This window comes from Canis aureus, chromosome 24, assembly GCF_053574225.1.
Source record: "Canis aureus isolate CA01 chromosome 24, VMU_Caureus_v.1.0, whole genome shotgun sequence".
Lineage (NCBI taxonomy): Eukaryota > Metazoa > Chordata > Mammalia > Carnivora > Canidae > Canis > Canis aureus.
In genome coordinates, this window is record NC_135634.1 from 2009440 (window position 1) to 2035953 (window position 26514).

Genomic DNA, 26514 nt, shown 5'->3' on the forward strand with positions numbered 1-26514 from the left:
TTTGGGATTTCTTCCTGCTCCTCTCCTCTTTCCCTTCATCTAACAGTGCCACAGTCTCAGAGCAGCTCAGGTCACATTATGGGGCAGGGGAAGGAGTCCTCAAGGGTGTCCCCGGGTCCTTGCTGGGTGTCCCTGGGTCCTTTCTGGCCTTGCCAGAACTGGGTGTCCACCAGTGTGAGTGACTTCGGCAGGCTCCTGGGGACACCTATAGGCTGGGCCTCTGCCTCCGCCTGGAGGCCCTTGGAGCTGTTGCCTCCTCTTCCTGACAGTCTTCTTTCTGATCTTTTGGTTTTTGTAGCATCGCTGAGATCCGTGGGGGCTGGTAAACTTTTAACCGCCTTCTTTCTGCGTGCCTCCATCGAGTGGGGCTCCGGAAGCCTCCGCCTGTGCTTCCCTCTGTCCAGGCTTCTCGCCCGCTTGTGGACCATACCAGATATGCTGGATCCCAGTGAGGCTTTCTGCAAAAGGCTTTCAGGCTTTGCCCAAGGAGGAGGGACCCTGACCTCGGTATGCTAGTAGTTTCTCAAACACATAGAGAGCTTCGAGGAATTTCATCTCCTCTCCCAGCTTCCCTCAAGATTCACTTTAATGGTAATGGGCAAAGAGAAGTGGGGACCCTCCTGGGGGGAGTGGGGACCCTCCTGGGGCTGACTCCTGCCCAATTCCACCCCCCCCTTTTTTTTTTAGCACAAACACATTTATTTACTAACCAAAGGGATGATCCTGATTAAATCAACACTTTGAAATATTCGCATGTAAAATGTTGGTGATAAAGATAATTGAACACAGTGATGAAAAAAAAGCAGTATGGAGAATCGCTCATTGAACTGAGCTTGTTCATCCTCACAGCTAATTCCTGTCCAAAATGATGGAATTTTTACTCTACTTTTTCATAGACCTGAGTACCGGTGACACTGTTCGTGATGCATTCCGCCACTAATTTCCCATCTTCCAATTTTCTTGTTATCGTGCTTTCCTTGCCGTCCCGTTCCTGAGGTGGAGCCGGCCGCCGTCTGTGCAGTCGCAGACAGTCTGAGTTCTCCTGCCATCAGCTGCAGCTGCTTCAAACTCCCCTCCCAGATGACATGAAAACTGTGTTGTTTTCAAAGTGCTCCCAGTTTTTACGGCGAGGTTTTTGCCGCCAGAAGAGATGACACGGTCTGGTTCGGCCCCGCGCCACTCGGCAGAGCCACTCCCGCTCCTCCGCCCTTCCCGGGTCCGCCGCAGCCTCTGTGCTCGGGCCGGGCCGCAGGGGGCCGCGTGGGCGCCCCGGGGGGGGGGGGCAGGAGCCCGGTCACGCCGCGCGCCCTCCCCTCCGCCAAGGCGCCAGCGTGTATCAGGGAGCACCTCGCCGAGGGGCGAAGGTGGCGTCGATCCTAAGCGGGGACCGCGAGGATCTTCTTCCAAGTCTGGAACGTGGAAAGGCGAGGACCTTCAGACCACGAAGAAGGAGCCGACCCAGATAAAACAGAAGCTGGACTCTCTACCGGAAAGCCTGGAAAAAATTGAGAAAGAACAGAGCAAACAAGGAGAGATGGAGAATGCTGAGTCAGAAGAGGAGCAGAGCAGCAGCTCCCTGAACAAAGAGGAGACCAAGGTGCAGATGGAGTCTGAGGGGTGCAGAGCACTCTGCTGAGGAGGGGGACTCACTGGACGATGAGCACAATGAAGCTCGGGGGGATGGCCGCCTGCAGTTGATCAAGGATGATGAACAAGAGGCTGAGGAAAGAGGATGACAGAGACAGCGCCAATGGCGAGGAGGACTCTTAAGCACATAGTGGGGTTTAGAAATCTTGTCCCATTATTTCTCTACCTAGGCGCTTGTCTAAGATCAAAATTTTTACCAGATCCTCTCGCCTAGTATCTTCTTCAGCACATGCCCACTGTTCTCCCCATCCTTATCCTTCCCATGTTCATTAATTCATATTGCCCTGTGCCTAGTCCCACTTTCACTTCCTTTGATGTTCCTAGTAGTTACGTTAAGTCTTACCCTGTAATTTTTGCTTTTAATTTTGGTACCTTTTTATGACTTAACAATAAAAAGGATGTGTGGTTTTTTAAAAAAACAAAACAACAACAACAACAACAAAAAACAGGAGACTCTTCCTGTCTCCTCCTACTTCCCTTCTGGGTGGAAAGAGCTCCCCTTAATGTCAGATCACCCTCTTTTCCTCCTTGATGGAAGTTTTCTGCGGATTAATTTGTGTGTTTCTACTTTATAACATTCTCTGGTCTTGGTGGAATGAACGTCACCCTTGCTTGGGAATCAGTGTTAGGGTCCATTTGAGAGACAGTATGCTTGATTTCTATGAAAGGTGAGATAGGTGCCAATCACTTTGATTTGATTCTCCTAACAACCCTGTCTACAAACTCATTTTATAGCTGATGCAACATAGGTGGAGAGATGGAATGATGTGTCTGAGATCATGCAGAATGATTGTTGCTGCAGAACCAGGATTTAGAATCAGACCTCCCAGACTATAAAATGTAAGGAGTGCACATTAGCTGTAACCATCACGTCTGAAATATTGCTAATACTAGGGCACCTGGGTGGTTCAGTCAGTTGAGTGTCCTGCTCTTAGTTTTGGCTTAGGTCCTAATCGTGGGGTCCTAGGATTGAGCCCTGCGCCCTCAGTGTGAAGTCTGCTGGAGAGTCTCTCCCTCTCCCTCTGCTCCTTCCCCTGATTACACGCACTGTCTCTCTTTCTAAGATCAATCAATAAAATCTTTAAAACATCACTAATACAGCACATATGTGTATCATATAAGTGTGCTTTTTGTGGGAACACCATATATTCAGATATTACCTAAAGTATAACTCAGAGAGAAAGAGGAACCTGGACTTTTAAAATGTAATATTTTGATGTTATTTTAATATTTTATTATTTAATAAAATATGTATAATATTTATGCAATATTTCAACTTGGAAAGTTTTGTACCTCAGTCTTGTCATCATCTGGCTTACTTCCTCCCCCCCACCCCTGCAAGGCCCCTTTGATGCAGTGAGTCTCTCTGCTGGCCATTGGTTGGGCCTGTTGTTAATAGTCCCAGATGTGGGTTGGCAGAGCTGGAACCCCATATCCTGCTTTCCTGTCCAGCCCAGCTCCACAAAACCTAGCACTGTGTCGTGTTCTATTCCCAGGGTGAGTGTAGGCTGAATGACAGGCTGTCTGAGAGAAGCTACCAGCAGATGGTCGCGGCCAGCAATCAGAAGTGGAGAACATTGTTTTGGAGTCAAAGGGATGGTGAACCATGAACCCCAGAGGCAGGTAGGAAGAGCAGCAGCAGACTTAGCAAACATTGCCAGCTCCCGCAGACCAGCTGATGGCCTGTGTGAGCCCAGAATGGAAAAGATTGTCACATGTTGGGTGCCTGGCCTGGACCTCACATCAGGCGGTGAGTATTGTCCATTCTGACCATGAAGGTCAGAGACTAAGGCATGAATACAGTGTGGGTCTAGTTGCTCTGGCTTCTCACTATGCCAACCTGTCAGCCCAGTGTGGGAACTCGGAGAGACAGGGCCTGGGAAGATCCTCCTGGCTACTCTCGCTCATGAGGACTTATGTAAGGCACAGGTGCCATGATTGTTGTGGGCCAGAGCACATACTACAGGACTGTCAAGGCCAATGAGCGAGACCTGAATGTCATGCCCTAAAGTCCTAGCTTTAGGGCTTCCATGGGAAGCATCGCTGTGTGAACTCACAATAGAGATGACATTTGACTTGGCTTCTGAATGGTGAGTGAGAGTTTGCCAAATAAGAAGTGGCAGAAGGTATTCTAAAGAACAGGAAACAGCAAATGCAAAGGTGTCAGAGCAGAAAGGTATGTCTATATGTGGGATCTAAAGAATACTTTGTTGCAGGGCTGGTGCCCATTATGCTGTGTGTTCTTGGGAGGTTGTATTTTCTACTCCCAAATGCACTTTTGGACATCATCATGGTGACAAATGTCTGCTCCCCTGCTTTGTCCCTGACTATTTCCTAGCCCCTCCCTAAGTGGAGCTTACTTCTCACTCTGACCTCGGCCCACAGACTCAGCCCACCCTGATCCTTAGCACCAGGCAATGACTTTTGTAACAAAAGAGCTCTGGTTTAATTCTGGATTTTACTTGATCTTTCTCTGGTGAAGACTTCAGCTTGGTCCTCAGAGACTCATAGATAGGCCCATAGCCCCGTGTCCTCCTGGTTTTACTGATCTTCAAACATTTGAGTCCTTTTTTTGAAACTTAAGCTCAATGACTGGAGACCTAACACGTGCTGTAAAATTCCTGTGGTGCAGCTGCCTCTAAATTGATCCATTATTTGTTTAGAGGAGCTACTTTTTTCATCATTCTCTGAAAAAAATCTTGATACTAATTATTTATTGTTTCCAAAATTGCCTCAGTCTCCATGTGTTGGCTCTGAGGTTTTCTCTCAGTTACCACTTTGTATACTCTGTGCTCTAAATTATTAGTGCTAAGCCCATTCCTTATGTGCTCCATACTATATCCACATTGGGAGTCCATCCTCCCTTCTTCCTTCCTTCCTTCCTTCCTTCCTTCCTTCCTTCCTTCCTTCCTTCCTTGAGTGCCTTACTATGTGCTAAGCACTGGAAATAGAGCAGTAAGCAAGACAAAGTCTCTGGTATCATAAGCTTAAGTTTTAGTAAAGGAAGTCTGATAATACCCAAATAAATAAGTCAATCGGCAAGGTATTTAAAGAAAAAAGATTGATGTGTTAGAGAGAATCTGACAGAAGGTAGAGAAGTGGTAGTGGGATGACCTCTCAGGGGACCTCTTTTTGTCATTTAAAAAGAGAAACTAAATGACGAAAACAGCTGAGGGAAGCACACTCCAAAAAGTAGGAATGGCAAGAGCATTTGCCACGTGGTGGGAAAAAAAAGCTTGAAGGCTTGCAAGAAGCAGTGGGGCATGCCATGAGACAGGTTAATAGACAAGAGCCCAATCTTGGGGAACAAGGCAAAGTTTTCATATCTTATTCTAATAGCACACTATGTTGATCCATGTTATGTGGGATCTATGTTAGTTAGGATGGATTAATAAAAAATGATTGCATTGGAAGATCCAAAGACTATACTGTGAGGATGGAGGCTTCAATGAGGGTAAGAGCCACACTGAGAGACAGAAGTGCCCCATGCTTTTGTAGTGTTCAGGAGGCTACAGGGAGACAGCCAGTTTTCTAAATTCTTTTTTTTTGTATATATATTTTATTTATTTATTCATGAGAGACAGAAAGAGAGAGAGGGGCAGAGACATAGTCAGAGGGTGAAGCAGGCTCCATGCAGGGAGCCTGACGTGGGACTCAATCCTGAGTCTCCAGGATCACACCCTGGGCTGAAGGGGCGCTAAACCGCTGAGCCACCCGGGCTGCCCGAGACTGCCAGTTTTCATCTTAAATGTCCATCATCAAGTCCAGAGGATAGAAATTGCTACCAACCCTTTAGCCTGGTAGCATCATATTCTTTCTTGAGAAGGTGTGTGTGTGTGTGTGTGTGTGTGTGTGTGTGTGTGTGTGTGCGCGCATGCAGGGAACATGAAATGTATGTCAGGCTGAACTTCTTTTTTTTAAAATCTTTTTTTTTTAATTTTTTTTATTTATTTATGATAGTCAGAGAGAGAGAGAGAGAGAGAGAGGCAGAGACATAGGCAGAGGAAGAAGCAGGCTCCATGCACCGGGAGCCTGATGTGGGATTCGATCCCGGGTCTCCAGAATCGCGCCCTGGGCCAAAGGCAGGCGCCAAACCGCTGCGCCACCCAGGGATCCCTGTCAGGCTGAACTTCTCATTTGTTTTCATTTTGTAACTCAAATAGCACATTGGCTTGGGTACTTTTGAGATGTCAGCTCTGGCTAAGAACTAGTGCAATTACAAACAGGGAAAAGGTATCAACGGGTCACCAAAACAAAGCACTTTCAGAACAAAAGTCAATATTGGCTTGCATAAACTACAGTGATTTCTTCCAAATTTTATTTAAGAAATAATTTTTTTGCATTAAAGGCATATAACTAACAACAGTGACATAGATTCATTTTGCATCAAAAGAGATTGCGCTCACTCACAAATTTGTGCTGCCACATCCATTTAAGTTATGTAAACTGTGAGGGAAGGTTTCTCTTGCATATCAGTTGAACTGGACCATAAAATGATATAGTTACCTAAAGAATTGTTACACATAATACTTATCTATACAAATCAAAATTGTCTTAGTACAATAGATTCTGAGGTTAAGACACTGACTGCCCTCCATCACTGCTAGCTTAAAATACCGAAGTACCCTTGTGTCTTTATTAATTGACTCTGCATTTTATAAATACTGGAGAGCTAACAAATAACTAATACCATGGGAAAAAGTGAAGGAAAATTAATTCCAAGTGAAAGATAAGAAAAAAGGCAAGAGGACAGGGGTAAAGGAGTCCTAGGCAGGGTGGAAGACTACTTTTTCCCGGCAGCCTCCTCTGGTGTTAAAGCATCAATATCTTTATGCCTTTTTTTGACAGTTGTCACAATTACAACAACTATTATGTAAACACAACATAGACTCAACATAGACATAAACTTATACCTGTATACACACATATGCATGTACAAACACATGCATACAATACATATGCATTGATTACAAAGGCATTTCACAAACATTCACTTATTCATTTAAATGACAGATATTTGAACTCTACAAAGTGCCAGACACTCTTCCAGGCAGTAAGAATATAGCGGTGAACAAAAAAGACAAAATCTCTGCCCTCAAAGAATTTCCATTAATTTTAATAATTCTGGGTTATTCTGTCAGATATTGATACCGTATTTGGCTTAGCCATTCTCCAATTGGTTTTGTGATCTAGTTGTTTCTCATAATTATAGAAGGTCCGCAAATTACGATGGTTCCGACTTAATGATTTTAGACTTTATGATGGTGAGAAAGAGGTACCCATTCAGTAGGAACCATACTTTGAATATTGCATTTTGACGTTTTCTTGGGCAGACAATATGCAGTGTGACCGTCTCCTGTGATAGCTGGGCAATGGCCACAAGGGTGAACAACTCATACACTGATAATCACTCTGTATCCATAGGACCATTCTACTTTTGTACCGTCAGTATAGTAGTTGATAAATTGCATGTGATATTCAACACTTCATTATAAAATAGGCATTGTGTTAGATGATTTTGCCCAAAAAAGGCTAGTTTAAGCTTTCTGAGCATGCTTAAAGTCACCTAGGCTAAACGATGGTTTGGTGGGTGATGTGTATAAATACATTTTTGATTTGTGACATCATCTACTTTTGATGAGCTTGATGAGGACGTAACTCCATTGTAAATCCAAGAAGATTTGTATTAAAAAATGTTGCACTAAGCATCCTTGTACATTTTTGTTCTATCTGTAGGATAGATTTTTTATTTAAAACTTCTACAAAAAGTTATTCCCCCAATTAAAAGCTTTGAAATGAGTTTCATTATGAATTATGCATTGTGATTAATGCCATTTTGCCAAATCTAGAAAATCATTTTAATAAAAGATTAGGGGAAAACTCCTCTTGTGTTCTTTTTCTATTTCCCTGCCTTTTGCCATATGCCAAAAAAAATTTTTTTTTTTAATGATTTCCTTGCCAGTAACTACTCTTGGCATAGCCAGAAGCTGAACATCTTGGGGGCGGGGAGGAGGCGGAAAGGAGCATTTGGCTCCAAATTGCATAATTTGGCAAGTTTTCCTACTACGGTAGTCATGTTTTTGCAAGATTCAGTGAACTTTCTAAAGGCTGACTCTCCATCGATAGTTTGCTGCAGCAAAACCATGACAGCATGGCTGCCTCTCTCTCTTGACTCACTCCTCTCTTCCCTGTAGTTCAGGGCTCTGTGGAGGTCATTTGTTCAGGTTCTCTCGCCTAGTGCTGTAGGCCTTGCTTCTTCTTTATTCCTTCTTGCATTTAAACTCTTTTTTGAGTACAGGGGACACACAATGTAACACTAGTTTCAGGTGTGCAATATAGAGATTTGATATGTCTGTACATTACTGTGCTCATGGCAAGTGTAGCTACCATCTATCACCATACATGGCTTTTACAATTTTATTGACTCTATTCCTTAACAGTAGCAAATATTCTTGAGCACTTACTCTGTGCTAGGCACTGTGATAAGCCTTCATCTTTTTTGTTTCATTCCCTTAAGAACCCTACAATGTAGGAACCATCCTTCTCATCTCCCATGTGGGAAAATAAAAGATGAGAAAGCAAGTGCTCAAAGTGCACACAGCTATAAGTTGGAAGATCTGGGATTTTTTTTTTTTTTAAGATTTCATTTATTTATTCATGAGAGATACAGAGAGAGAGAGAGAGAGAGAGAGAGAGAGGCAGAGACACAGGCAGAGGAGAAGCAAGCTCCATTCCATGCAGGGAGCCTGATGTGGGACTCCATCCCGGGTCTCCAGGACCACACTCCGGGCTGAGGGCAGCACTAAACCGCTGAGCCACCCGGGCTGCCCAAGATCTGGGATTTGAAGCCAGGTCTTTTGGATTCTGGACCCCCACAGTTCTTTTTTTCTTTTCTTTTTTTTTTTTTTAGATTTTTATTTATTTATTCATGAGAGACACACAGAGAGAGGCAGAGACATAGGCAGAGGGAGAGAGGCAGAGGGTCCCTACTGGGAGTCCAATGTGGGACTTGATCCTGGGGTCTTGAGATCATGCCCTGAGACAAAGGCAGATGCTCCTGCTGAGCCACCCAGGCGTCCCTGGAGTCTCACAGGTCTGAGTGCCATGCATCCTGTCTCATTTCTTGTCTAGGTTATGTCTGAGGGTGTTTCATGTTAGAGCACCTTTTCATTACTTACTTCTGTGGCACACATCAAGGCCATGGCCATGGACCAATGCTGAGCTTCTGAGGAACATAATAAGGGTATTTATGATGCTGCTGATGATAATTATGACCTCATCTTCCGAGACAGACCTACTATGTGGGATAGAGAAGACAAACAAATTTAGACTCAGAGACCTGAATTAGAATACTGTCTCTCTTACTTATTGAGCATTGTGACCTTTCCAGGTTTCTTACCTTGGAAAATAGTGGCCATAATAACTCCCTTATAAGTTGTGGTGAGGGTGAGACAGGATGTGGATAAGCGCCCACTAAAGGATACTTTTATTGACATTTCTTATTATTGTTGCAAGTGAAGCAAAGACAATTCAAATTTCCATGAGAATAAAGAATATAAGTCTGAGTTCCTAACTGAAGAGATACAAAAGTTTCCAGGAATTATGACATGGAGGACTCTTGAAAACATTACACAAAGTGAAAGAAGCCAATCACAAAAGGCCATATATTACATGATTCTATTCATATGAAGTATCTGGAATAGGCAAATCTATATGGACAGGAAGTATTTCAGTGTTTACCTATGGCTAGGAGGTTTAGGGGGAATGATTTGGGGTTTTGGGGTGATACAAATATTCTAGTGTTGATTGTAGTGATGGTTGTGTAACACTGAACATACTAAAAGCCATCAAGATGTGTACTTTAAGTGAGCGAGCTATAAGGTAGTTGATTTATATCTCAATTAAAAAGTTTGTTAAAAATAAGTTTCAGATGTCTGTTTAGTTCAAAGAAATTGAGAAATATCACATTCTATCATGTTTATAGTGAATGCATTTCTCAAAGAAAGAAGTGTCTCTTTCTTAGCCATGGCACTTAGACAAAAGTATTAAAAAATACGTATAAAGTTAAACACAAAAAAGCTAAAGGCAAAACAAACTCAGGAAGAGAAGCTAGACGGAAAAAAGTAGAAAGCTGGAAATGAGACTGCCTATAAGTCCACACTGAACCTGACTCATGCTCAGCAGGGTACACATTTTGAGCTGTTTGTGATTCATTCACCCTCTCTTGTGGGGAATCCATGTGACAAATGGCTTCCACGAAAAAGCAATTTGACCTTGCCCCACAGGCCACACAGATGTGTGTGTGGCAAGATGCCGAAGCAAGATGCGGACAATTGGGTACTTGCGGAATCAAACTGTGGTGTCTAAATCCCTATTAACTGACCTATCCAGGTCCAGCTCTGGGTGTTTGGTCTGCAGCAGATGTGAGACCTGCCAAAATATGAGAAGATGCAGAAGTAACTTGGTTATAAATGTCTTATCTTTTGTCTCTGAGAAAAGAAAATACCTATAAAAGTGCCTGGCTCATGTTAAGTCCTTAATGGATGTTTGTGGAAAGTATTGTTATTGGAATGAACCCAACCATAAAAGATCTTGTCTCCCTCCCTGATTCTTGGGTGGTGAATTCAGCAGAAAAAAAGACTTGAACCGCTTTTTGACATAATAACAATTTTTATTTTTGGTGGTACCTTCCACTTTGTAGGGTGCCCCTATGTCAATAGCTCATTTGATTTTTTGAACAGCACTATAGGTTCATTGAATGCTAGACAGTAGTATACTGAGAGATGTCTGTTGTGTTCAAGGTCACATTGGCCAGGGCCAAGACCCAAGTTCGGTCCTCTTTCCAGGACATGTAAGTTGAATTACTTGGCCTAGTTAGTCAACCTAATTTTTCAATGTTTCAAGGGATTATATTGATGCTACATCAAAGAGAGTGTTGTTGGTAAAACCATCACATATGGCAATGATGGGGACTGGCCAACCAAGCTACCACTTCTTGAGGCCAAAATGAAGGAGTGAACTATGCCTAAGGGCACAGAATCTAGTTCCTGTCAGAGAAGGAGCTTAACGAGGTGGTTAGGAGCACCATCACAGTTCTGTTACCTATAAATTTGGGGTAGTATCACCATCATATAAGATTGTTGCAAGGGTTGAGTGTGCTACTGTGTGCTGAGTATTTCACAGAGTGCTTAGCATGCAGTCAGTGCTCATTAAAAACTATATTTTAATCTGTCATTTCTTTTTCCTATTTATTTTTATTTAATCATTTCATTGTCATCCTCTTCACTGCCATTTGCTCAGGAAAATATAGGGCCATATTATAACAGCTGAGAATTTAGACCACTTGTGAGGAGGTATAGAAATAAATACTTGAGGGATTCAGGGTCAGCTGACATGCAGGGAAGATATGCTTTTTAGCTTAAAATTTGAAAACTGAGGCCAACCTGATCATGCTTGTTCTCCCCTTTCTCCAAATGCAATTTATCCATCTATTCCATTCTTCAGACCTTCTTTTCTCACTAACATTAGTAAGCCTCAACCATGCTTTAGATTTAAAGCCCAGGAGGCTTGACCTTTCCAGACATGACCATCCACTGAGTTGGAAAGAGTGGCTGCCAGGTCACCGAAACCATGGGTGAGAAATGACTGGGAAGGGGTGCCTGGGTGGCTCTGTTGTTAAGTGGCTCAAGTCATGATCCTAGAATCCCAGGATTGAGTCCCACATCAAGCTCCCTGCTCAGCAGGGAATCTGCTTCTCCCTATGCCCCTTACCCAGCTTGTGCTCCCTCTTTCTCTCTCTCTCAAATAAATAAAATATTTTTTAAAATTAAAAATAATGGTAATAAAAAAGCAATGGGCAGGAAGATTTTGGACTAGAGGGCAGGCCGGGCTTGGGATGGATCATCTAGAGGGAATTAAGGGCCGGAGGACCAGGTTGTGATGTGAGACATGGGATTGGGGTTTATGTGAGCTTCAAAGGCAGAGCTGTGATCAGAGTCTAACTTATCCAGCTGAACTGGAAGGCATGGCTATAGTCTGGCCTCTCCATGGGCTGAACAAGATTGGAATTCAGAGGTCCACACAGGGCAAGAAGCACAGGCAGAGACATGATGAAGGTGAAGTTGGTGTGCAGTGGTGGAGGAGGCTGTGGCAGTATTCAGGTTTCAACATTGCTATCTAAGCAGCCAGACACAGGATTGCATTGAGAGGCTGAGACATGTGAGTAGGCCTCTCAAACTCCCTATCACACACTGAGGTTGTCCCAGCTCAGGGGCATCAGCCCTTTGCCTCCCTAACCTCAGGGCAAACTCAGGCTAGCAGATGGGTGCTTGCCCTCCAGGCAAAGTACTGACCTTCAGAGGTTAGAGCTTGCAGCAGAGGGCTCTGAAGAGAATCCCATTAACTCTCAAATATCCAAATCTATTCTTGATGTTCCTAAGACATGAGAGGCAAATGCAAACTAGTAAGAGGTTCAGACTTTTAGTTTCAGATATTAAAAAGGGCTTAATTCTTTCATTCAAATGTATTTGATAGCCCCCTATTGGTTACTAATTAAATGTAGCAGGCCAGGAGGGGGCAAACAGAGCCAAGATCACCCAGGGTCTCTGCCATCTAGAGGGTGAGGATGGGCCTCAACCAGCATGAGAGAAGGAAGCAGAGAGGGGAGGATAGGCAGAGGAGCAGGGTCTAGAGCCTGGAAGGAGAAGCCAGTTCCCTCAGGTTCAACAGACAAAGACTATGTCCAGTGAGCCAGACTGCAGGGATCAGGAACCACAGAGCCTGGGACACAGAGGCTCAGAGGTTCAGAAAGGGCACTACCAAAGCCCTGAATGGTAACCCCAGCAGGTGCAGAGTGCAAGCAATCCAAAGGGAGAACTGGCCTTCTCAGCATCACCTCTCCTCCCAAATCAGGTGAAAAAGATGACTGAAGAGACACGGAAGCAGCTCTAAGTACATGCAAACCAAGTGGTGGTGCTCCAATGGGAGTGTACATCAGGATCACCTAAAGTGTTTTGTAACACAGCTCACTGGGCCCCACTCTCAAGTTTCTGATTCAGTAAGTTTGGGGGAGAGGGTGTGGAGTGGGCCTTGCCCGGAGCATTTGCATGTCTAACAAGTTCCCAGGTGCAGCTCATGGGCTGATCTGAAGGTGACACTTAAAGACCTGAGCACACTGGGGCAGTCACTCTGAATTCTTGGCCTATGAAAGAAATGATAAGCAGAGGAAGTATGTCTGGACTGTCCTGGCAGCCTCCTCACCATGGCAGGTGTTTTAACTTGGCTCTGGCACAGGCCCAGACCCACCCAGAGGTGACACCAGACTAAGAGCCCTGGTGTGGGTGGTGCTGTTACTGCTTTCTCCATCTCTTTTCAATCTTGGGTGGGGATAGATCCTTTGCTTGAGGGCCTGGTGACCTCTCTCCTTTACCTCCACAACTTAGGGATGCTCGGGACAGGTTAGGACTATCACTTAGGGACACAGACAGTTTAGGGGCATTTTTATTTTCTGGAATATTTGCACATGGGCAAACATCTTCTGTATCATGTTGACTCTCTTCCCTCACTCTTCATCTGCCTTTCTTCAAAGCTTGTGAGTGGTTGTGGTTACCCAATGACATCTTTTCACTTTCTGTGATTTGTGTGTGTGGCAGAATGCAGCTGCTTGTGCCACTTAAACTGGAAAAAGTTGGGTAGCCCGTTTACTTTCCATCCCTTGCACAGTTTTAGCAATATGACTGATAATTCATGGAGGTTCTTCTCCCCCTTCCCCTTCCTTCCTATACCCCCTCCATTGAGACATGGAAGCTCTTCACTCTTCATTCACAATTTTCTCAATGCTCTGGTGGTGGGGAGAAAGATTAAGTAGAATGTATGAAGCAAGTTATTACTCAAGCATAGAGGATGAAGTGTGTTGGGCATGGTTGGGTCAGGGAAAATTGTCTAAACTGTTGTTTCCTAACTCCGGCTGTGTGATAGAATCACCTGGGAGGTTTTTGTAATTCATGGTGAGGACAAGATTTTCACTTAAGCTGATCTGGGATGGGACCTTTAGCATTGGAAAATTTGAATCTCCTCAGAGTATTGTAATGTGTAGTCAAGCCTGAGATTTGCTGTTCTAAACCCATTTTTCTTAACAACACCTGGGTGCTAAGCACAGCTGCATTTTGGTGTGACTTCCTTTTAATAACCACAAGGCATATTAAGGAGGGCTGGAGGCTGCCACCTATGGGGTAGGAGTCCATACCACAACCCTAAATTTAGACAGGTAACAATAGGAAGTACGTATCTCAGGACCAGGTGGACAATATAAAAAATGCAAGTTCTGAAGGCAGCAAAAAAATCGCCAGCTGAGGATGACAGAACCAAGTCAGGAATATGAGCCAAAGGTTGAAGTGCCAAGAGAGCAAACTACCAGGGTGAGGTTATATCACAGGTGGTGGAGCCAGCATGGGGATAAAGCTTGATTCTAGAACCAACTGCAGCTTAAATCAGGAACTCCATATGTCCCATGTCCTGGGGCAGAACTGGGTGAGTGGAAGTGTATTTACTTGGGGTTTTCACAACCAGGACACAAAGACGAGAAAGCTAGCAGGGTCTTGAAAAAGGGGAGAGGAGGGACGCCCGGATGGCTCAGTGGTTGAGCGTCTCCCTTTGGCTCAGGGCGTGATCCTGGAGTCCCGGGATTGAGTCCCATATCAGGCTCCCTGCATGGAGCCTGCTTCTCCCTCTGCCTGTGTCTCTGCCTCTCTCTCTCTATGTCTATCATGAATAAATAAATAAAATCTTTTTTTAAAAAAAGGGGGGAGAGGATATTGTTTGGTCTACATAATGCTTATTGACCCATTTTGCCTTTACCAAATTGACCAAATGTTTCTGGCATTGTTTCTGACATAATGAGAATTCAGACAGAAGAGTCTCTTAGAGCAGTGCTCCTTAAATTTGAATAGTGCAAATGAATTCTGTGGGGATCTTGTTAAATTGGTGATTCTAATTCATTTGGTCTGGGGTATGGGGAGGGGGCAGGTGGGCTGGAGGGGCCTAAGACTCTATTTCTCACCATCCACCATGTGATGTTCATCTGTGGACCACTTTTGAGTAGCAAGGACTTAGAGGACAGGATGTTATCTACCTTAAATGCACTGGAGATCAACACCTTGTAGAGACCTGTTGAGTCACTGTTGATGAGGAGGTTGACACATTTCCCTCTTTTCTCAGATTAAGGGAGTCTATGGTTTTTGCAGAAGGGTCCCATTCCTTGAGCAAAGTAACTTTCTGAAGACCTAAGTACAAGGACAGCCTCGTGCCATAAACAACATGTGTTTTCACATCATCCACTTTCCTTCCCCTCACCCTGTTCCATCAGAAAGGCCGATATTCCACAGAGTGAACCAGTCTTGAGATGACCTAGTGAAGCAAGAACCACAAATAAGTAACCTGTTACCTGGGAACAGAGCAGCAATTCTTTCGTAAATGAATGTCAATGAGGTATAATTTTCTGCTGGAGCAGAATTCCTACACCTGACAGTGTTCTTAATATACTTTAATTAAGAGGTTAATCTGTTGTAGAAATTGCTTTTCTCTGAAGCCACCTGAAATCAATTTAAACTCAATTACAAGTGGTTAGCTATTGTTTATGTGGTTAAAGATTAGAGAATACATTTTTGCTTGTCAGGAGCCATCTGAACAAATTTTGAATGTCATGATCAGAGGAGAGTATGAATAGTTGAGTGCTCTTTAATGGGCATAGAGAAACCATTAGAAAATATAATCAGTCATATTTGATGACTTGACCTTGGGGCTCAGCTAGAAAAGGGTCTAATCATTTCTGTCCCTTAAGTGCCACAAGGATTGCTCTACCGAAATTAATTGATCATTACGTGCTTTCTGAGAACCTAATATACCCTATTTGATGGAATATAAATTGCAAAAATAATCTGTAAATTATATAACAAGCTTCAGAATACATTTGCCCTCTGTCTCTTTAGCACAGATTAAATCTGACAGCTAGTTTCAAAATGATCAAAATTGCTTAACTCCTCCAATAGTTTGGAATGCTTGAGTTCTATGAAGAAAAAAAAAATCTATTGCCTGGAGTGTGCCCAGTATATAAATTTGAATTACAATCCATTTTCCATCAGTAAAATGTAGAGATAAAAAGGTCTGAAAAGGTTTTCTGGGGCTTGAATACATTATTTTATTCAGTTGCTTAGTAAGGTACTTAGCTGCTATTAAAAATTTGGATGCATGTCAGAGAGAAGGAAGCTGTTTTGAATCCTCTCCACTTCCGCGCTAAGTATATGAAAGAATTACATGCCTCTAATAGGCCAGCCAGCTTGCTAATGTGATATCCCATAGTCTGGTTGAACGGTACACAATGACAGCACACTCTGCTGATTATCAGTGGGTTAAAGGTTTCTTGTCATCCTTTCAGGTGTCAAAATAATGAATCCAATTACCTCCTCTGTTTATGTGTATTCTTCTGGGATCAAGACATTCTGCCATTATAGTGTACACATTCCATGACATTTGGGTTAAGTTGCTGAAAGCCTTTCTCTAGAACTCTTCCCCTCCAGAGAATTATTTGAAAAATTTTCCTTCGGTTGACACTTTTCATATTTGAAATAAACCTTCCAGGAATTTCTTCCCTAAATGTTGAATGGTTAACTATTGAGTAGAAGACCATCTGTTCCTCCTAATTGGCATAATGAGGGAAGACCACATTTTTGGAGCGTGAAAAAAAAAAGTGTGATGAAGTGGGCTCAGACTAGTGTTTAGCATAAGAGACTGGGGCAGCTCCCTAGATGCCAGGACAGTGGGGGGTTTTCTGGGAACTGGGCCTTTGAACGCTAATGTCTCTTGGGAGTTGAGTGAGGGGTGAAGCTATGGGGACCAAGTTTATTATGCTAGGACTCTGGGTTGGACTACAGGGGTTTAAATCCTGGCTCTGTCATTTCCTAACTGGGAGCCTTCTTAGCTTCTTAAAGCCTCAGTTTTCCCAAATGTAAAATGAAGATAATAATGAAGATTAAATGCAGGTGTATAGGAGACTTGGTAGAGTGTCAGGCATGCACACTTACTAAGCTCTTCATTCGTAATTAAGCAAAACATAAAATGATTTGGTGTCTCTCTTTTCTGAGCCCTAATCAGGGGTTCTTGATTTGAGAAAGAATTTTTTTTCTGGCTCATGAAATTTTTGATTTGAAAGTCTTCCAAAGATACCGAAATGAAGTTGCATCTGATATTTCATTTCACAGGTACCTTTATAACAGCTCCTCTTGGAGTGAGGGTGGAGGTGAGGGATTGGAAGGATACTCAAGATAAACTCTGCACTGGGGAGGGGGTGGGGGTGTGTGTGTAGTAGTTTCAGTTCCTCCATAATGCAGCTGTGTGAGTTGAGAGCAAGAAGTCCCTCCTCTGGGCTCAGTTTATTTGTGTAAAGTGACAGGGTTGAATAGATAACTGTTAAGGTGGTTTAAAGCACTGAGATTCCATGATTCTATATTGCTAGCCATCCCTGTTAAAACATTCCCTGCTCCACACGCAGGCCACCATGGTCAGAGGGTGGGCACAGACAGGGCAGTTGGCAGTGCAGTGACCCCACATCTGTGGCTTTTGGCTTCATGCTGTTTGACCTGTCTGTTCATGGCACACATGGTCCCCCATGGGGGGCCCCATGTGGGTGGCCATTCACTAAGGTATGGTTTTAAAGCCTTTAAAACTCATACCTCCCTTTCAGAAATACAAAATAAAAATCCTATATTTCCTGAATTCACTCTATCCTGTGAGATGCTAATAAGCCTCCTTCACACCCCCAACAACCCTTTCCCCGCTTTATGATTTGAGGAATATCTGTGCAGTCCCACCTCATTCTACCCTTTCCCAAACATCCATCCCCAACAGAGGTCATGACAGGGCACCCTGAGGGCCAGATTCAACTCTTAGATGATATTACTTGTCTCTCCGGAAAGGATTTCCACAATTGGAATTAGTTCCCAGCATTTAAAAATCAGAAGATTTCATATAAAACCCAGATTTCCAGCTTATTTTGGAAAAAAATAACAAAGAGGAAAATATGACCAGAATTTCCTCTAGAAGGATGACCTGGTTCTTACACCAGAGGGTGAAGAGTCTGGCCAGGAAGTAAAAAGGGTGACACCCTGACTCTTCACTCTGGAGTGTCTCAGTAGCAAATTGAGCGATGTCCCCTGGAGCCTCTCTGAACTGGCCCAGGACCATCAAATTAACCAGTCACACTGAGACCCTTGGTGCAGAGGAGCCTCATGGGAGAGCTGCGCTCCTGCCCTGTGGCTTTTTTCTCTCCAGGTTGCTGACCAGGCCCTCGTAGTCAGTTGAGTCTGTACCCCTCCCATGGGTTCATACCTTTAAGAGTTTCAGTTCTTTAAGGTTCAATCCTTGTGAACATGCAAATCCCTCAAACAGGATCTGCACTTGGAGATTTAAATATGTTATACATCACTGTGCAAAAGGCTCTGTATGTTTTGCTAGGAACAGAGGAGAGGGCTTGGGGACATAGAGGTTCTAGGAGGGGCCTAAGGGTTAAACCAACAATCTGGGAAAGGTGTAAGAGGGTGTGCGTCTGGACAAAGTGATGGCTTTTCACAAATCCCCCTGAACTGCTTGTTCTGAAAGGAAGCCTGGGACAGAGTGAGCTAGGGAGTGACATGGCCCCCTCTCACTGGACTGATCTTCCTCTCATCTCTGCATTCTCTTGGGAGGACTGGTGCTCCTAGCCATCTGCTGTCTATAGGAGGACAAAAAATCTTCAGAGGCAATAGAAAAGTGGAGAGGAGGTCTGGAACAACCTCACTGCCACTAATTTTAGGACTGGAACACTTGTAAATAGCATGCTGCCTCTGGATCTGATTTTGCTTGGATGCCAAATTGCCTTCCAGCCCTGGATCTCTGCCATTCTGATTTCCTTTGCTATCTCACAAGAATTGTGACTTTGTGCCACACGGAAGGGTTCATCACTAGTGTAAACCTGCATTTGACTTCACATGATACTCCACAATTTATGTGTTAGTCAGGTCATCGTTGAGTCCTGTTGAAAGCAATCCTGTAGAAATTGTACTCTTGAGAAGGTTTATATTAGAACTACAGCATCACTAAATCAAAACTAGTGAGGACAATACCACCAATTGCTAACGTCAACCCATGAGATTGAGTTCAATGTGCCGGTCAATGACTGACCTCAGAAACAGTCAAAGGCCATGAAATCAATATCTACATAGTAACTTCAATATAACATTAAGCACTACCTTGAACTGAGTCATTCATTTGAGAACCCAGCTACTGAACCAAATGCAAGGACAGATGCCCCACACTACACGTGCAGACAAAAGGAAATTCTGGCTGAGGAGATAATCTCCATTGACTTAGTTATACAATGAAAGGTTTCACTCGTGTACAAAACTTTAACAGGCAAAGGCTTTCTGCTTTGTACTCTAAAAGCTCTAACTCCATTTCCCTAGAAATAGCAAGCGTACTATGTCACATTAAATTCCCTCTCTGTCAGCTGAATTGTCTGGCATGGAATTATCGGGTTGAATCATTTTGTCTAAAAAGGCAAAAAAAAAAAAAAATAGATCATTTGCTTTTTCTCTCCATAATTCTTTTGTTCATTCACTGGGTATTTCAGCCAAATCCTATTGAAGGAATGAAATGTGGCTTATGCTGCATGCAGATGTGATAGGAGGTTTGGGTTATCCATGAAAGCTGTCAGGATATTTTTAGAAAAATAGTTAAAAACACAAATTCTGTCATCTTGTCATTATGCAACTATCATATCTGTATATCTCTAACATTTTTATGTACATTTATGTGGTTATAACAAAAATTAACACGCAGTTTTTTCTTTTGTTAACACTCTAAACTAGCACCATAGGCTTCCTTTCTAATGACTGGATAATAATCCATCAAATGAGTATTCTATTGTGGTAGATTGCAGAACCTCTTCTAATTCTTCACCTCTCCCTGTTTCTACATCCTTTGCAATGTGATTTTGTAGCTCCTCCCATTGGGGAGGGGGATGGGATGTAAAGTTTATTTTCCCACCCCTGGAATACCATTTGGTTTTATGACTTGCTCTGGCTAACAGAATGTAGCAGAAGCGATGGTGTACAGATTCCAAACCTGTGCCTCAAGAAGATTTTTATAATTCTACTTGCCTTCTTGGAACCTGACTGTAGATCATCATCATGAGAAAAATCCCAAGGCTGTTTATTAGAGACTGGGAAACCACGTGGAGAGAGGCAGTAGTCATCCCACTGGTCATAGCTAAGTCCTTCCTAGACCAATAGGCTTCCAATTGACCTGTCAGCTGACCAATTTCATAGAGGAGTCCAACTGAGACCAGAAGAAACCCTCTGTAGCCTATATGCAAAAGCAAATGCATATTGTTGTAAGCCAAAGAGTATTGGGATGGTTTTCTATGCAACAATAACTGGCAGAACAATAATTCTCAATTTCCATTTTGTTGTTTATGTAGGTGTTTCCAGGATTTTCTTAATTAGAAAACAATGCTATGATGAACATTTTGATGCAAGTGAAGAATGAGTTTCTATGAGGATTTTCATTTTGTTTAAGGAAACTGGCAATTAGACTTTATCTCCTCTAAGTGTTTGGTAAGTGTTACCAAAATACTGTTATCATTGAAATTCTGGGGTTGACTTTAAATTATCATTGTCAAGCAAAATTTAAGCTTTGATATTACATAATTGTCTTCTATGTCCATATGAGGAACAATAACAATGCATTTTCCTTATGGAAACATATGGCACATGGTGTATCTCATCTCAAACCAGGCGAGTCAAAAAACCTCAGAAGCTCATAGAGACTTCTGTTTCATCTGGGCAAACCCTGAGCATATTGACTCCTTTCAGATAGTTGTAAATAATAACATATATTATTTTTTTTCTCTTCTTTGATGAACCCATCTTTTCTCCTCTAGAGAAACTGTAATTACCCTCCAAAGTCTGGCAGCCTCCTGAAAATGCCAAACCTCTTGCTGAACAAACTCTGGGTTGTATATTGGCAGGGTGGTCTCTAGCAAGTCATTTGCTTAAATAAAAAAAAATCATTATACTTAATGACTGCTTATCAGAAATTTAGAACTATCATCATGGAGTATTAGAACCACTTGGTCCTTCACTCATTTTGGAGAGACATGGAAGTTCAGAAAGCCTTCCTACCTGAAGGAGGAAGGTAGTGTGGTACTTACTGTGGTGGTACTGCCTCATGTTCTCTGAATTATACACATTATGTTCAGTATTCACTAAAAAAATGAGAAAAGCACCCCCTGTAGTATTTCACTCATCATTAGAGTCTTCATGATTAAGAGAAAGACCTTTTTTTCTTTTCCATGTCAGAAGTTACATTTTTGAAGCATTTCTGACATCTCCTTTCTTACCCAAATCAAAACAAAGTCCAAGAGGTTGATGAGTTGAGCCCCAAATTTTACAGTGTTCTTACCCACTTACATAATTCAAGTTACTTGAGTCACACCCACTAAAAAACCAAGCACAGGACTCTCCCTACCCAGTCATCTTGAGAGTCCAGACTGAAATATTTACAAATCTTCCGTATTTTCCCTGGGGGTCTCTTGTCACTTCTATATGAATGGAGAGAGAGAAAAAACCCCACAAGTGCCCTCCTCCCTCTCCCCAAGCAGTTGAAGCTTCAGGTTAGCATCATGTGCTGCAAGGGCCATCAGGGCAAAAGTCCTCTATGTGCCTCTCTGCATCCAGTATGACCCCCACCCTCCTGTCCCCGCTTTCTCAGGACCCTTCTTGCACAACACTGTCCCGTGAGGTCTAGGGCCGTTATTATGCACCTGAGGTCTTCTGGGATCAGGCACTTAAGTGATCGGATACAATTTAGACTTAACTTGAAAACTGGACCAGCTGCCACCATATAATAAAATTGCATTTCCCTAAATAAATATTTTGTGGATAATCATTCCATCTGTCTTTATTAAATATAAGAACTTAGCTAAACCAAAGAATTTTGTAATAACCGTCAATAATTAGCTGAACACTGAGAAACTTTCAAATATTTGTTGGAACCTGCATTTTTTCCTTAAAGGAACACCTAATGAACTGTCTCAAATCAGATAAATACATAATGTGTTTTACTGAAAGATACTAAAATCTCAAAATATTCTCTGAAACAAATGGATTAATCAGTCCCCACCTTTTTGCTGCTTCATGATCAGGAATCTTGCTGTTAATAAAGCTTCTGTCTTCTTATGATTGCCTTCACTTCCCTTTCAACAGGTTTTTCCTTTCCTGTCTAAACAGAATGAATGTCTTGGTGGGAGAGAGTCAAAGTGAGGATTTTGTCCCATGGCCATGGGGAGGCTCCAGGATATTGTCTCTGGGGTCATATGTCATCTAAAATCATGGACAGTTAATTTAAGTAAGAATAAAAATGATGATACTGTTGATTAACATTTATTGAAGGCCTATTATGGGTGGTAAATTAATCTGCCTCTTTCTTTTTAGACTAAAGTCAACCCTTTTCTTACTAATGCATAAAATGAACATTTAGTGAATCATCTTAGATAGGTGTTTGATCAGATCCATTCATTTATTGATACCTTCTGGGAGCTGAGCAGTGACCCATATGTTGAAGGTACAGTGGTGAATTTTAAAAAAGCCCTGCTTTCAAAAAGCTTGCATTCTAGTGGAGAAAGGGACAGACAATAGACAAATCTATTTGTCAGGTAATAATAGGTGTCACAAAGGGCGGAAAAAAGCAGGGAAGAAGGATAGTGATAGAAGCAGAGTAGAAAGGATTTTTTAAAAAAGATTTTATTTATTTATGAGAGAGAGAGAGAGAGAGAGAGAGAGATAGGCAGAGGGAGAAACAGGCTCCATGCAGGGAGCCCGACGTGGGACTCAATCCCTGGTCTCCAGGATCAGGCCCTGGACTGAAGGTGGTGCTAAACTGCTGAGCCACCCAGGCTGCCCTAGAAAGGATTTTTTTAAAAGTTTATAAAGGTGGTCAGATAGAGGATAAATATAAATTTTTTGCTTTGAGATTTCAAAACTGTGAAAATTTTCTTTTCCCCATAGGATAAATTCAGATAATCTAAATCTCTTTGGGCAACAATTCCAAAATTGGACTCTAACTTGCTAAAAGCTCCCTTGCCATGCATTTGTATACCTGTTGAGATGTACCTGGCAAAGGCAAATAATCTAAAGAAACAAGAGCATATGACCCTGGAGGTCACCTTGTCCTTAACTTGTAAAACACCATTTGCAGCCAGTCTGACGTCAATTAGCAAGGGTTGAGAGATGATTCATCTGTGTTCATACCATTGTTGGTTCCTGTTATTGTTTTTCTCCTCACATTTTAGTTAATCATCTCTTTGAATTAGGTTAAATACTCACGTGCTTTATTAGGTCTTTTCCTACAGTTTCATCCAGCCAAACCTTTGGTGAAAATGTAGGTGTGGGTGACATAAAGTCCCTGTCCTTTTCCTGAGGGGGCCAGCAGATTGGCATGAGACACCAGAATGAATGAATCCAGTTTGTAAGACAAAATCATGAATATCCATAAGCTGGGGGAGAGAATGTGCCACTCTTCACACAAGCAAGCTCACTTTGAAGGTCCTATTTCTATTCTGAAATTACTGGAAAGTTTATTTTTAAAATTATTTTAATTGAGGTATAATTGACATGTAACATTATGTTAGTTTCAGGCATACCATATCATGATTTGATATTTGTATACACTGAAATGATCAGTACTATTAGTCTAGTTAACGTCTGTCCCCATACAAAGGTCCAAAAAATTGTTTTTACTTGGGATGAGAATTTCTAAAATTCTCTCTCATAGCAACCTTCAAATATATAATACAATATTATTGACTACAGTCACCATACTGTGCACTACACCCCCATGAAGTATTTCTTTTGTAACAGGAAGTTTGTACCCCTTGACCTCCTTCACTGGTTTTACCCATGCTCCCCACCATTCTGTTCTCTGTATCAATGGGTTTGGTTTTGTTTGTTCATTTGTTTTGTTTTTTAGATTCCCCACATAAGTGAAATCATACAGTATTTGTCTTTCTCTGTGTGATTTATTTCACTCAGCGTGATACCCTCTAGGTCCATCCATGGCACAAATGGCAAGATTTCATTCTTTTTTTATGGCTGAGTGGCAAAGTTTAAAATAATTCCATAATGAGCCATTGACCTGAATCCACAACATCAAATAACAAGAGAAGGGAAGGCCATGAAGATTTAAGGATAAACACAGGAAGGACAGAGACCAGACTCCACCAGGATTTCAAAAACCCAGATCTGCTTACAAAGTACATTCTAACCAAAGTTTCTGAGTCAAAAGTCACTCTTAAGATATGCAGACATGAAGGGAATAGCTTAATAATACTGTCCCACTGCCTAGCCAGGGAGAAGCATAGTCAGACTTCAGGCGGTCTTTAGCAAGTCCCGCTTTCTTCCTTTTTTTACTTTTTAGTTTTTTAAAATATCCTCCTCCTTAGCTTTGCAGCAAACAGGACAGACATTCTGGATCTGACTGGCTCCATCTAGATTGGGAAGCCTTCTTCCTACCCACTTGTCAGAAGATTCTTTTCCTCAAACACAGAAGGAGGTAGATCTCACTATTATCAACAAATGAAACTATTATTTTTTTAAAGATTTTTATTTATTTATTCATGAGAGACACAGAGAGAGCCAGACACACAGGCAGAGGGAGAAGCAGGTTCCCTGTGGGGAGCCCAGTGTGGGACTCCATCCCAGGACCTGGGATCATGCCCTGAGCAAAAGGCAGACGCTTAATCACTGAGCCACTGAGGCATCCCTCCAAATGAAACTTTAGACTAGAGTGGAGTCTTTCAGGGTTGGGTCGAGCCCAGGCTGGGCCGTGCTTGCAGAACCTCCTAATGACTTGCTGGTAATCACCCAAGTCCGAGAAGCCTACGAAATGCTTGAAACAGGGTTTTGGAAATGAAAAAAGAAGTTTCTTCTCTTAGTTCATCTCATCACCATCTGGCTAGCTTTTACAATCCTTATTGCACTATGATTAATTTTTTATGCCATAGACTTCTGCTAATTAATTGTAATTACCAAGAACAGGAAATTTCAGCGTGACCAGATCATGTTTACTCAGAATGGCTGAGTTGGAGAACTGTTCTTTAAGAGATGTTCTTGAGATTGTCTGATTTTAAGAGCTGGGTAGATCCTTGGAAATCCACTGGTTCAGACAGTTCACTAACACCTGAGCAAACCTGTGTGAGTTAGCCTAGGTCTTGTGCTAGTTAATAGCAGAGAGAAGAAGAAAATGTCAGCTTCCACACCACCAGGCTGGTGGGTGTTTGTACCAGGCTTTGCTGCCTTGAGAACTAGTTCGAACCAGAAGCAGCCACTCCCCTCTCCGTTTGGGTGGATTCGTCAAATCCTGGATGGAATTTGGTCAAAATGCCTCATTGCATCATCATGTCACTTTGAAACTCCAAGTTCTTTGGACATAGAGTTCTTGTCTGTGTGATGTGAACCAATAAATTCTCTGGAAAAAAATCAGTCCAAACACTTGGCTGGTGTTTTGGGGGAAAAAATAAATGTGAGTGATTGAAGTTTTAAAAATGAATTAAGCAGCTGTGTTTGCATCTTATGGGCACTCATATTAGATCTAGACAAGCTTGTCCAAGGCTGGGATAGGGTCACAAATTGTACGGAAATTGCGCTGTGACTGTTAAAGCAGCGCAGGACATGTCAGTGGTCCACGGATGTCCAGGGCGATCGGCAAAGCTCCGGGTTTTAGTCTGGCAGTTTATTGGTTTTTAAACTGCCAAGCTATGTTTCACTTTGGAAGAGTATGTATTTTTTTCAAATGAGATTTTTATGTGTAATCTATGCATATAAAATAGCTAAGGACAATATTCTATGTTGAAATGATAAATTTCCCCTTTCTAAAAATAATAAATGAGAAACATTTATTATTGAACTAAGATTTGAAATGGTGAGTTACAGGAGTCAGTGTTAGTCTCGGGGCATCGTCAGCACCGAATTCATTTCTGTATGTGGATTTACTGGCACTGTAACCTATTCGTCTGGTATATCAAGTGCTCAGCACATGACCTGGCTTATGGGAAAAATGAATGCATCAGCAACTCTTAGCTTGGAAGCTTCGTAAAGGTAGGAGCCACATCTTAATTCACCATTTTTAATCCATCCCTCCCTGAAGTGACACCAGCTGCCAGACTTTACTGAAGGAGGCCTGCAACAAATACTGATTGGATTAGGAGGAAGTGAGTTTGTACCTGAAGAGGTTAACTGATGGTGTCCATCGGAGATGCTCAGAGCAGGGGAGCCTTGTGGCCATGGCCATGAGCTCAGTGGGATTCTCTAACAGCCATGTAGAGGGTGAATTAGAACCCAATGCATCAGCGTGCTTCATACAGACTCTTCCTCCTTGTGGCAGGTTTTAATTAAAAATGTTCTCTCATATATGGTCGTCAGGACAAGGACATTTTTCAGTCCATCCTTGGGCCTTATTTTCCTCCACTTTCAGCCAGTGACAAAGTTTATAGATTTCTATCCCTTCTGTGGCCCTTTGGCCACTTGAGATCACCATCTTGACTCAGGTCTTCATTATCTTTCACCTGGACTATTGCAATAGCGCTCTAACTAAATACACCTGTCTCAAGAGTCTGGTCTTTTCTGGTTCATGTTGTGGTTTGTTATAAAGTTTATTTTCTAAAACTCAGGTCTGGAACTTGCCTGCTTAGATGTCTTTAACAGCTCCCTCATGTTTGTGGGTTAAATTTCATTCTTGGGCATGGCATCAACGGCTTTTTCTTCATCCTCACTGTCTCCCCTC

At 42.4% G+C, this 26514-nt stretch overlaps 1 pseudogene; it reads left to right on the forward strand.

The window, feature by feature from the left end:
* The first annotated feature begins 862 nt into the window (after positions 1 to 862).
* Positions 863 to 2779, forward strand: LOC144296418 (heterogeneous nuclear ribonucleoprotein C pseudogene; annotated as a pseudogene).
* Positions 2780 to 26514: the final 23735 nt, after the last annotated feature.